This window comes from Magnolia sinica, chromosome 18 (genome assembly GCF_029962835.1).
Source record: "Magnolia sinica isolate HGM2019 chromosome 18, MsV1, whole genome shotgun sequence".
In the NCBI taxonomy this organism is placed as follows: Eukaryota; Viridiplantae; Streptophyta; class Magnoliopsida; order Magnoliales; family Magnoliaceae; genus Magnolia; species Magnolia sinica.
In genome coordinates, this window is record NC_080590.1 from 37,243,342 (window position 1) to 37,255,650 (window position 12,309).

The following is a 12,309-nucleotide window of genomic DNA, read 5'->3' on the forward strand; positions in this document are numbered from 1 at the left end:
ATTAGATACACTTTCTCTACCTAGTATTTCACCTCTTGCTTGTTTTTTTATAATCCTTAATGATAATTGGTTGTATTCATCGCTTTTAACTATAATAGCTTGTTTATTGCAGAACATGCATGTCTGGTTCAAATCACAATGATGGTTTTAAGACCGGGATGAACCCTGCTCCAAGTCAACTACGACTCGGACAGACCCAATTGAGTCTCATGCAACACCTGGTTTGTCCAAGTTGGGCCGATTTACAACAACTTGGGTGAGTCACGACTCTTAACTCAAAGTTGGGTGAGTATGTTAAAACTGTATTTGCGGAATTGACAATTCATCTATTCATCAATAATGAACATTCAACACAATAATCTAAAGGTGTACTTAATTAGAAAGACATTCCCAAAGCCTTATATATGAATCACCTGAATCTTTTAAACATGATAACAATAGGGCCTTAAAGACCCTCGCCTCACCTATGGGTTCGCGTCCCCCAAGCCCTATCGTATTAGAATTGGAATGAAAACCAACAGGCTAACGTGGGCCAATGCTAGCATCACCAAATTCAGGCAGGGTGGCAAATGAGCTGCGATGGTCCACCCCCACCTGATTCCTGCATGCCCTCTTTGTTACAGTTTGGGCTGGGTGGGTTAGACATGGGTCCTATGTCTTCCTAAAGGCTCAACAAGTAGTGCAGGCCCAATGCAACTTAACTTTGTAAGTGGGGCCCAAACTAAATCGTCTTAGGGTGGTGGACCTTATGCTAAGATGCTGTTCTGGTTTAGCGTATTAGATGATCATATTTGTAGATGGCCCACATTAGAATATTCACAAGAAATTGCAGTGTCAGATTGACGGTCCATTTGAAGGCCATTATTCATTTTGATTGAAACAGTCGGATCATTTTGATTACCAGACATGGACCAGCACCGAATAAGATCCACTAGATGACCCAGCATATCTCGACTCTCCCCAAGAGGCACCAATTAGTATCTTTGTGACTGCTGACCGTTTCTGGGCCTCAAATTTCAACTATCAACTTCATTTTAACACTCCATTAATCAAGGGCCTGTCTGATAAGTAAGCTTAAATGAAATTAGGTGGGATGGAATTGCATTTGGTTGCGTACAAAATTCATCCAGTAAGGAAGACAGAATTGAGATTATGACCATTAAAAACTTCCCATGCCTCACCATAATGCCCACCATAATATTTGTTTGCCATCCAATCCTGGATGAAGGTAAAAACAAAATATAAGCTTGATTTAAAAGTTTTGTTATCACAGAGTTTTTTTATGGTAGTCATTCATCACCACTGTTTCCTACGGTGTGGTCCACCTGATTTTTAGATCTACCTTATTTTTGAGCTTGTGCCTTAAAATTGATTTACAAAAATTGGATGGATGGCGTGGATTAAACATATATTATTATTACTATTATTATTATTATTATTATTATAATGGGCCCACAGTGCACCACTTGCAATCTGCGTCCAGGTTAAAGGCTCAGTTTTGCTGGTCATTTTCGTCATCTTAAGAAGAATCATTCTCTAAACCAAATCACGTTAATTAGAGAAAATTTACGGAAGGTAATATTAATAAAATACTATTGTATAAGATTCTCTTAATTCAATCCAAACTTTTCAATGGATACTAGTGCAGCCATCCATTTTTTTTTTTTCCTTCTTCTTTAAAAATAAAATAAAATTGCGTGGACCTCCTTGGTAATGATGAGGCTATCCTGACTTTTGGACTATAAAACATCAAGATGGGACAGAGCAGGATACCAAGGCCGAGTTACCAAGACGAGGTTTGGTTACTGTCTAAGCTATGTTGCCGATCATGATGTATGCGTTTTATGTATGCTGTTTATCTAATTTTTTCCATTTAATCTTAAGGCATGAGTTAAAAAATGAAGTAGATCCACCACACGCGATCACCATTCCAATCTTACTAATGGTTAATGTGATGTTTATTTGTCATCTAACCTAAATAGAAATAAAAATATCAACTTGATTTAAGACTTGCACCCATCCATAGCTCAAGTGGAAGACTAAATGAAAGATACTTTATCTCAACACTGACGTCTTGGTATCAATCCCTGGTGGGAGTGGCTAGCAGTAAAGTGTGAACTCATTATAGGATATACTCACAGCTAACAAAAAAAAAAACTTGATTTAAGACTTTTGTATTTTATTAGTAAGTGTTTAATCCCCACTATTTTTCATAATCTCATTTTCTTGAGCTTTGAGTCTACCTAACTTTTTAGCTCATGGCACTAAGATGGGATGGAAAAATAAATGAAATGTAGATAAAACACATACATTATACATTATGATGGGGCCAAAATGACTTTGACACAAGCTGGCTCGCTTACCACCGCGTCCAAGCTGCCTCCCGATTGCATAAGATCCTGACCTTACAAAGAGCTGGAACTCATAAGATAAGAAATAAGAGGAATTGTTTTTTAAAATATTACTAATCGTCCAATACGATGGACCACTTATAACTAATCGGTTGGTCGGCATATGAGGTATACAAAAAAACGTTCATCAATCACAGGCTAGGATAGTCTAACCATTCTGACCTATCTGTAATGGACGGTTAAGATTGACTTGTAAATATTGAACGTATACAACTCGGCGAATGCATGCACAGTACCCAGAGCCTGCCATCTGTTAACACGTGTCAATTTCTATCTGCCACGAGGCTTCTCTCTATAATCCCACGTGTTAGCGTCTGGCCGACACGTATCCGACGGGTCTCCTCTCCCATATAATACTCTTCGCACGAAAGAGATTTCTTCCTTTACAATGTCCGCCAACCTCCTTATGAAATCCATGCCTACAAGGACTCCTTTTCTCTCCTTCCCATCTTTCGCAATTACAAAAGTTAAGAAATCCTACAACAACTCAAATTCCATCTCTTTCCCAATCTCCAATCCTCACCATGCATTAGTAATGCTTTACTCATCTGATCCACCAGAATTCACAGCAGCACCGACCCCCGGCGAACCATCGTTTCCAGTGGAAATGCCGAAAATCACTACATCTCCTGATCTAGACCCGTTACCGCCCGATAAGACCATTGAGGTGCCATTGCCGCCGGATACCGGACCCGGTTTTCCTCGCCCACCATTTCCGTCGCCGCCTGATCCAGACATCCCTCGCCCACCAATTCCGTCGCCGCTTGATCCAGAAATCCCATTACCATCGCCACCGCAACCGCCGGATGCCATACCACCAAAGCCGCCGGGAATTCTGCCGCCACCATCAACGCCGCCTGATCTTTTACCACCCGGCCCAGTTATGAGGTGGTTTGTTTGGGGTTGATTGTATGGTCCTTGCTGTAGAGGGTGTGTGGTCGACTGAGAAATATTGTACAGTTGTTGTTGTGAAAGGTAAACAGGTTCCATGGGCCTCTAGCCGACGTAAGAACGGTGAATCCCAGCCGTTCATAGTTGGCTAGGTGGACTATTTTAATCGGTTGAAGATAATGGGCGTGTCAGATTTCTCCAATGCATCTGTGGGCCCCACTTTAGGTGTTATGTGTACACCGCTTGCCTGGTCCCGCGTCATACCGAACCAAGGCCTCGGGTCAAAGCCCGATGACCCGATAAAACCAAAGAAAGGAAGATTTTCCTTCCCGCCCACGAGAGATTCAAAATGGACTGATTGTCCGATGGTTGAGAGGCCCACCTTGATAGCCTGACCCCTGATCCAAACCGTCAATCGAATAGCATGCCCCCGAACGACTAGGGCCACGTCATCCGTTCACCCCCATGCTGCGCAAATGCGCGCATGCTAGAGCCCTCACAGATACGCGCGACGGCTTCCTCTCAAAATAGGAAACGTGTGGCTGCCAAGTTGGCAATCCGCGTCGACGTCTCTCTCTCCATCCCAACCGTTCCTCCGAGCGGAAATTTGAGCCTTCCCTGCATTACCAAAAGCAGGCAGGCAACCGACTGCAACAGGGAAAGGAGTGGGGGACATTCCCACTTCGGGAAGGGTACGCTGGCACGATCCAAACCCTCTACCAGGCCACGTGGAGTGCTCTCCACCGTTGGCTGTAGGGTTGCAACGTTTCTCTCAGCAGAGCCACCCATCTCGCGAGAAAAGCTTTGGAGGCGGAATATCTCGCGGGATATTGCACTCAGACGAGTTGCAAAGAGAAAATGGGTCCCACACTAATACCATGCCCCATCTGATCCATCCAGATGGATTGGATGGCCGTTTTAGCGGACCAATACGAAAACGCCATTGGAGGTGACCTCATCTTCTCCGTAAACGGGAGAACCAACCGCGATCGCGTGGACCCCACCCACTGATCCAGATCACTGGAAAGTGGGCCTCGATGAGGATGGATTCCCCCCATGCGTCCGAAAATCGGGGGAGTGTGCGTGAGTTCGGCCACCAGATCTCGACCCTTGGCTGGGCCGTTCGAGCACGCTCATCGTCTATAAAAAGGAGCCCTACTCCCTCGGGATTTCCGCCAGATAGCCTGAGAGGAAATAGGAGAAGAAATAGGAAGGAAGAGAGAGAGAGAGAGCAACCGAGTGCGAACTTGGTGCAGCACTGACTCGACCCGGTCTGTTCAGACTGACTCAAATCAGTGCAGCCCAGCAGCACCTCTGCTAGGAAAGAAAAAAGAGAGAGAGAGAGAGAAAGAGAGAGAGAGAGAGAGAGAGAGAGAGAGAGAGAGAGAGAGAGAGAGAGAGAGAGAGAGAGAGAGAGAGAGAGAAAGAGAGAGAAGGCTCGAGCGACGAACTCGGACCGCACTGCACCAGCTCAAACCGACCAGTTCGGATCGAGCTGGGTCAGTACAGGCCCGGGGAGTTCCATTATCAGCCTTCGAACGGGCCCAGTCCGATCACCCAGGGGCCCTCCATAAGGTTTGAACCCGCACCACCTCGGTGCTCGATTATTTTATCAGACAAACGGTGTAACTCGGTGCTGTAAAGCCACTGAGTTCAGCAGCCCGTAGCAGCAACTGTGCTGCTCTATCAGACCAGGTTCTAAACTCAATGGGCCACAACCATGGGCCACACCTGAGCACAGCTCAGTGGGCTGCTGGACCAAGATTAGGCCAGAAATGGGCCGAACCAAACCGCTTGGCTATAGGCTATGTATCTTGTTGGGCCAGCCCAGTTTCTTTTTCTCTGTGCACATGCCGCTGTTGCTGGGTCAAAACGAGTCAGCCCAGCCAGCCATCTTTTGGGCCGTGTGAGGTTGACTAATGCTGGGCCAAGATGAGCCCAGCCCAGCCGAATTTGGGGCTGTACTGATGTCACCGCTGTTGGGTCCGGGCAGCCCATCCTAAGCGACCTATGGGCCTATGATCCAGGCCGTGTCAATTCGGGCCAGCTTGGATGAAACTTTCCTTAGTGCTGCAGCAAGTGGGTTGCACGCTGCACATGTGCGGGTGGGCCGCACCCTACACATATGCAGGTGGGCCGCACCCTGCACATGTACAGGTGGGCAGCACGCTGTAACAAACAGGTGGGCCTCACGTAAAGAGCTGTGGGCCACACCTTGGGCCATAGTAGGCCGCCCTCGTTTAGCCAGTGGGCCTCCCCTTGAATCAGTTTGGGCCTTGCAAACTAGGCCAGTTAGGCCCAGTTCAAATTATTCATGTATGGGAGCCAGGCCTAGTTCCTTTCGGGCCACCTTGGGGGCCGCCAAGCTGGGCCAAATCAGGCCCAAGTTAATCTCAAGTTGGGCCACTTCTATAGAACAAATAGTTGGTGGGCCTGGTCACCTTGAGGCAGGCCCAACCCCATCACAATAAGCCCTACAAAGCCCCACACACTTCCAATGGTTTAGGCACCTTGAAACGCTTATCTAATGCAGGCTGTTGAACCGGAAATGACAACCAGGGAGCCACTTGCGTGACATTGGGTCGCAAGACGCTCACGGGAACCTGGACTGGGGACCGCGCTACGACTTTTCTGGTGATGAATCTTTCCCCTTGAGCTTTCCTCTTCCTTGTTAGATTAAGTAGTAGTTCATTTTATTTTAATTGATAATTGACACCTCCAATTCATGATAACTTGTGCTAGATATTGAATCCGATTATCAATTTGGTAATTATGGCTGAAGTCGGAAAATTTAGTACTGAATTTGAAACAATCTGTTTGTTAACAAACATCTGAAATGTCTGAAATATGTTAATTTGACACATTTGCCCCTACCTCTTGTTTGGAAATATTTTACATTATAAACAAATTATTTTTTTTTAAATAAAAATAAAATTATTCTATTTAATTCAAATAAAATATGAAGTACTTTATAGAAAATTAAAATATTATTATTCACAAAAGTCAAGGTGTGCCCATATAAGTTTCTAGTGCAGGAACCTCGTGTCGTGTGAAGACGAGCGTGGACGCTCCTTGAGGTCCAAGTTGTATGAACGGTTCAATGGAGATCAAAGTTACATGGGCCCTACAATAATGTATTTATTATATCCACACCGTTCATCAAAATTTTGAGATCATTTTAGAGCATTATCCAAAAAATGAATCATATCCAATACTCAAATGGGCCACACCAAAAATAGCAGCGGCATAATGACTTTCACCGTTAAAAAATTCGCAGGGCCCACTATAACGTTTATTTTCCATTTAATCTATTCATAAAGTCAAAATATCTAGATGAAGAGGAAAAACAAATTTCTTATTGATTCGAAACTTCTACAACCCCAAAAGGGTTTCAATGGTAGACATTTAATCTCCCACTGCTTTTTGCAGTGTGGTCCAGTTTATCTTTAGATCTGTCTTATTTTTCAGCTAAAGCCTTACAACTAGCTCGCAAAATGGATGGACGGTTTCGAAATAAAAAATTCGTCATGATGGGACCCATAAAACTTGTTGACGTTAGTACACCAGCCAATCCGCTTCCCAATTCCATCCCAGCCCAGGCGCGGATTAGCTACTGACAGGTTGAGTAGCGAGACCGGCTACTGAAGTAACGTCACCAAGTTTCTTGGGCCCCACCATGATGTATGTTTTGTATCCACTCCGTCCATCCATTTGGAGGGCTCATTTTAGGGCAAGATCTAAAGAATGAGTTAAATCCAAAGCTCCAGTAGACCCAGCACAGAAAACAGTGGGGGCAGTGACGCCCACCATTAAAAACTTCTAAAAGCCACAAAGTTTTAGATCAACCTGATATTTGTGTTTTCCTTCTTTCATATCTTTTTTTAAAGTTTTGAACAGGTTGGATTTCAAATAAACATTATGGTGTGCCTTAGGATAGTTTCAACGGTGGGAATCACTCTCCCCACTGTTTTCTGTAGTGAGGTCCACTACAGCCTTTTATCTGCCTCATTCCTTGGATCATGCCCTAAAATGATATCTCAAAATGGATTGACGGTGTGGATAAAACACATACATCATAGTGGGGCCCATACAACTTGGTGACGTCACTTCAGTACCTGACGCCCGGCTCAACCTGACAGTATCTAATCCGCCTCCCCCAACCCATCCGCTTCAAACGCGGATTGCGTACTACCCCCACCCGGACGGAAGGGCTTTGTGGGGCCCACCATGATGTAAGTGTTTTATCTAAGCCGTTCATCATTTTTCTCATATTATTTTAATATGAGATCCTAAAGATGAAGCAGGTCCAAAGCTCCAGTGAGCCACACCAAAGGATGCTGCAGTGATAATGACATCCACTGTTGAAACCTTTCTAAGGGCCACTGTGATGTTTTTTTTACCATCCACTTATTCATTTGGTCAGGTAGATGTGGATGAAGTGAAAACACAAATATCAACTTGATCTGAAACTTCTCCAGCTCTCAAGAAGTTTTTAATGGTGGACGTTCAATCCCTACCTTGTGGTCCAATTAATCATTGGACCTACTTCTTTTATTAGCTCACACCTTAAATGATCTGAAAAAGTTTATGGATGGTGTGGATCAAACACATAAATTATGGTGGGGCATAAAAAAGTTTCACAGGTTAAAGGTTGATTTTGTATTTCGCAAACAATTTAAAAGAAAAATTGTCGTAGTTATTTGAAAAAGGGTACTTTAGGAAACAAAAATTTTTATTTAATGAAAAATCACGGAGCGCATTCCGCGTTCACCATTAAGCCAGACTCCTATCACGGAAAGAATTTAGTGAAAAACCACTTAGTGCTTTTCGTCTTCCGCGTTAATAACGCATTAACAAACACCACTAAACACGGAAAACTTTCCCTATTCCGCGTTAAGTGCAAAAATTCAGCGTTAATAAACACGGCCTTAGTTTCTTCATTTTATTTTAATTGATAATTGACACCTCCAATTCATGATAACTTGTGCTAGATATTGAATCCGATTATCAATCATATGCTCAACACTTAGTTGTATGAATATTCACATGTTGTACTTGTGTATCCGTCATGTTTATAGATTGTTTATAAACCTTGAACTGTGACACTTACTAAATGTCTACCTAAATATGCTACTTGCAAATTCGGATAATAATGGTTGGAATTAATCATGCATACATGGAATTCTTATTTTTGAATGGGCTAACTATTAGAAAGGTCTATCTTTCTTATTTGGGATGGGTTGACTGTTTGAAAGACCCATCCTCTTGCTTAATGGACCGATTGTTTGAAAGGCCCATTCCTGTCTAAGTGCGCCGACTGTTTGAAAGACCTACTATCTTACTTGAGCGGGTCAATTGTTTAAAAGACTCGTTCCTTTGCAAGTTGAATAAGTCGACTATTTGAAAAACCCATTCTCTTGCCTAGGTGGACTGACTGTTTGAAAGATTCATTCCCCTATTTTGGATAAGCTGACTATTTGAAAGGCTCATCCCGAGGCATGAATGAGCTAACTATTTGAAAGGCCCATTCATGTCTAAGTGAGCTAACTGTTTGAAAGGCCCACTACTCTGCAAGTTGAATGAGCTGACTGTTTGAAAGGCCCGTTCTCTTGCATAAATGGACTAACTGTTTGAAATGTCCATTCACTGGGCCAATTGGATGTGCATCCCCAGTTGATGTGCATTCACGCATCCATGCACTTAAATAAGATTGCATCATGAAATGTTTTGTATGTTTTAAAACTATGCTTAACTAACACGGTGGTGTGTAATCTTGAGGGGAATTCACACTGAGCTGGTCACTCATCCATCAAATATATAATCATACAGGTAGCACAGGTGGCCCAGGTGGAATTCATGTTTATATTAACGAGTAGCAGGCTATATTTGACAGGGACGCATGACTGAAATTGCTAAGGATTGCTACAGGATTTCATATCCCAAATCTGTTGTAATTTGCTTTATTTCACATGCAATATTATTTCATTTTGTAATTGTAAGAATAGAGACATTTGTTTGTATAAGTCATTATGAGCAACTCTTGTATATTTCAAATGTAAATAAAATTTTCCTTCAAGTTGATTTGTCCATCTTACGCTCATCTGTTAACTCTGATAAAAGAAAACTGTTATATATTGAATTTGACCATCCTTTAAGGTTAACATTCGGGTTTTTGGGAAACGACTCGTATACTCGGGTCCTGAAAAACACGGGGCGTTAAAAAAATCCATTTCATTCACTTCGTAGTCAATTTCAATCACTTCGTGGTCAAACTGGAAATTCAGCGCCGCAAAAATGAAATTGAGCGAGGCAAACATGAAATTGAGCAGGGCAAACTAGAAATTAAGCGGGGTCAAACATGAAATTCAGCGGGGCAAACATTAAATTAAGCGGGGTCAACATAAAATTCAGCGGGGCAAATTAGAAATTCAGCGGGGCAAACATGAAATTCAGCGGGGCAAACATTAAATTGAGCAGGGCAAACCAAAAATTGAGCGAGGCAAACATGAAATTGAGAGGGGCAAACTAGAAATTGAGCGGGACAAACTAGAAATTGAACGAGGTAAAAATGAAATTGAGCGGGACAAACATGAAATTGAGCGGGGCATGCTTCAAATTGATGGCTCATGTTTGCCCCGCTAAAATGAAATTGATGGCTCATTTTAAGGCATGCTTCAACAAATGAAGTAGATCCAAGCCTAAGCTGCGGAGCCGGAAGTGGCTGCGACAACCTGTGCTGAAGTCGAGACCTTACAGATGACCCTGAGGGTCTCCCTCTCCTCTTTGTTAATTTAGGTTTCTTTATTATTGCTTTGATTTCTTATAGCTCCATGCTATTTTACTTTTTCCCTTCAATTTGAACACTAAAAGGAACCAATTTGTTTGTCTCATATTTGATAACTTTTCAACGTAAGAGAGATGTTTAGTTCATAAAATTGGTTCTTCCATTGACTATCAGAAATGATGTCTGTAAAGTTTCTATTCCCTTATTTATAGGTCAATTAAACATCCATTCCTTGCTAATAATAGCAGTTTGCCCCGCTGAATGGAAACGATTGCACAAGCAGAGAGAATGCAAACGATTTGCTACGTCTTGTCCTATAAGTGAAAAGCCACCCAATTTTCAAGAGTATATTAGGTGCACCCCAGCCTCACCCAGAGTGATGCAGCCCTTACCATGAGGCATTTTTACAAACACCTGAACTGCAATTTCAAAAACTCACTGTTTTACAAACAAAGACAATGGTTTTACAGGTGTTTTATCAAACACCTTTTAAGTAACATAGAAACCAAAAAAAAAAAAAAAAGAGAGAGAAAAAGGGTATTTGTTTAATGTACATACCTTGCTTGCCACCGGCCAAACCTTCCTTGCCCCGCTCAATTTCTTGTTTGCCCCACTCAATTTCTAGTTTGCCCTGATCAATTTTCAGTGTGCCCTGCTCATGATCAACTGGACCACACCACAAAGAGCAGCGGGAAAATTGATTTTCACCGTTAAAAATTTTGCAGAGCCCACCATAACATATATTTTCCATCCAATCTATTCATAAGGTCACAAAGACCTGGATGAAGAGGAAAAACAAATTTCATAATGATCCAAAACTTATATGACCCCTAAAAGGGTTTCAATAGTAGACGCTCAATCCTCCACTGCCTTTTATAGTGTGGTCCACTTGATAGCTAGTTCTGTCTTATTTTTCATCTCAAGCCTTAATACGAGCTCGTCAAATAGATGAACGGTTTGGATATAACACATACCTCATAATGGGACCCATAAAATGCCGTGGGGATTACAACGAAAAAAAAGAAAAGAAGAAGCTAGTGCGTTAGGGTTAGTGGGACCGTATAGCTATGGATTCTAACTGTAGCCATAATCGTAGCTTCGATATATCGAAAGGCTTTCGATATTATCAAAAAAGTCTATAACGGTCCGGCGAGTTTGCCTAAAAAGTCCTGCAATTTTCGATACAATATGGCTATGGATTATAACCGTAGCCAGACTGCGCGACGTCAGTGCTGAGGCTGTCAGTGTTTTTTTTTTTTTGCTGTGTTGCTTTTGTGGGTCCCATTATGAGATCTGTGTTATATCCAAACCGTCCATCTATTTGGCAAGCTCATATTAAGGCTTGAGACGAAAAATAAGATAGATCTAACTATCAAGTGGACCACACTGTAAAAGGCAATGGGGAATTAAACGTCTACCATTGAAACCCTTTTAGGGGTTACAGAAGTTTTGGATCATTATGAAATTTGTTTTTCTCTTCATCCAGATCTTTGTGACCCTATGAATGAACTTAGATGGGGAGGATTTCTCACAAACATCACAGTGGGCCCCCTAAAGGTTTCTAATGGTTGACACTCATTCAACACTGTTTCATGTAATGTGGTACATTTGAGATTTGGATATACCTTATTTTTAGTCTCATATCATAAAATGATGTGGAAAAATATATGGCCGGCATGGATGAAAAGCACACATCATGGTGGGGCCCAAAGACCACCGACCATCCGCCATTGGCCAGTGGCAGGGGGAGTACTCAATCCGTTTCCATGAAAGGAGTGGTATTTTCGTCCCCAAATTCGCTGTCCGTACGAGCAGGTCTAAGTTCCCGAACTAAGTTTGTATTGTTTCATAAAAACAGCTGGATAAAAGGTGGGGTCCACATTTCCAAATTTCTCTATTCCAATAAGGGCTTTGCAACTATACCTGATGTGAATGTCCGATAGGACGTTGCGATGATCCATGCAATTTGAAAACCCACTCCTACCGCTACCATCTAATCCTCATTATAGCTGCGGTGATCCATGGAATTTTAAAACCCACTCCTACCGCTCCCATCTAATCCTCATTATAGCTCATGCGCCAAGCGCCCCCCATGGTGCCACAAAGTGGACTTCATGGGAGCTTCCCATAAAGGTAAGGTTTATGGGTCTTTCCTTGAATTTTATGTCCATCCACCCCATTCATCAGATGTGCCCTACCATTATTGGCCATGGATCTAAAATG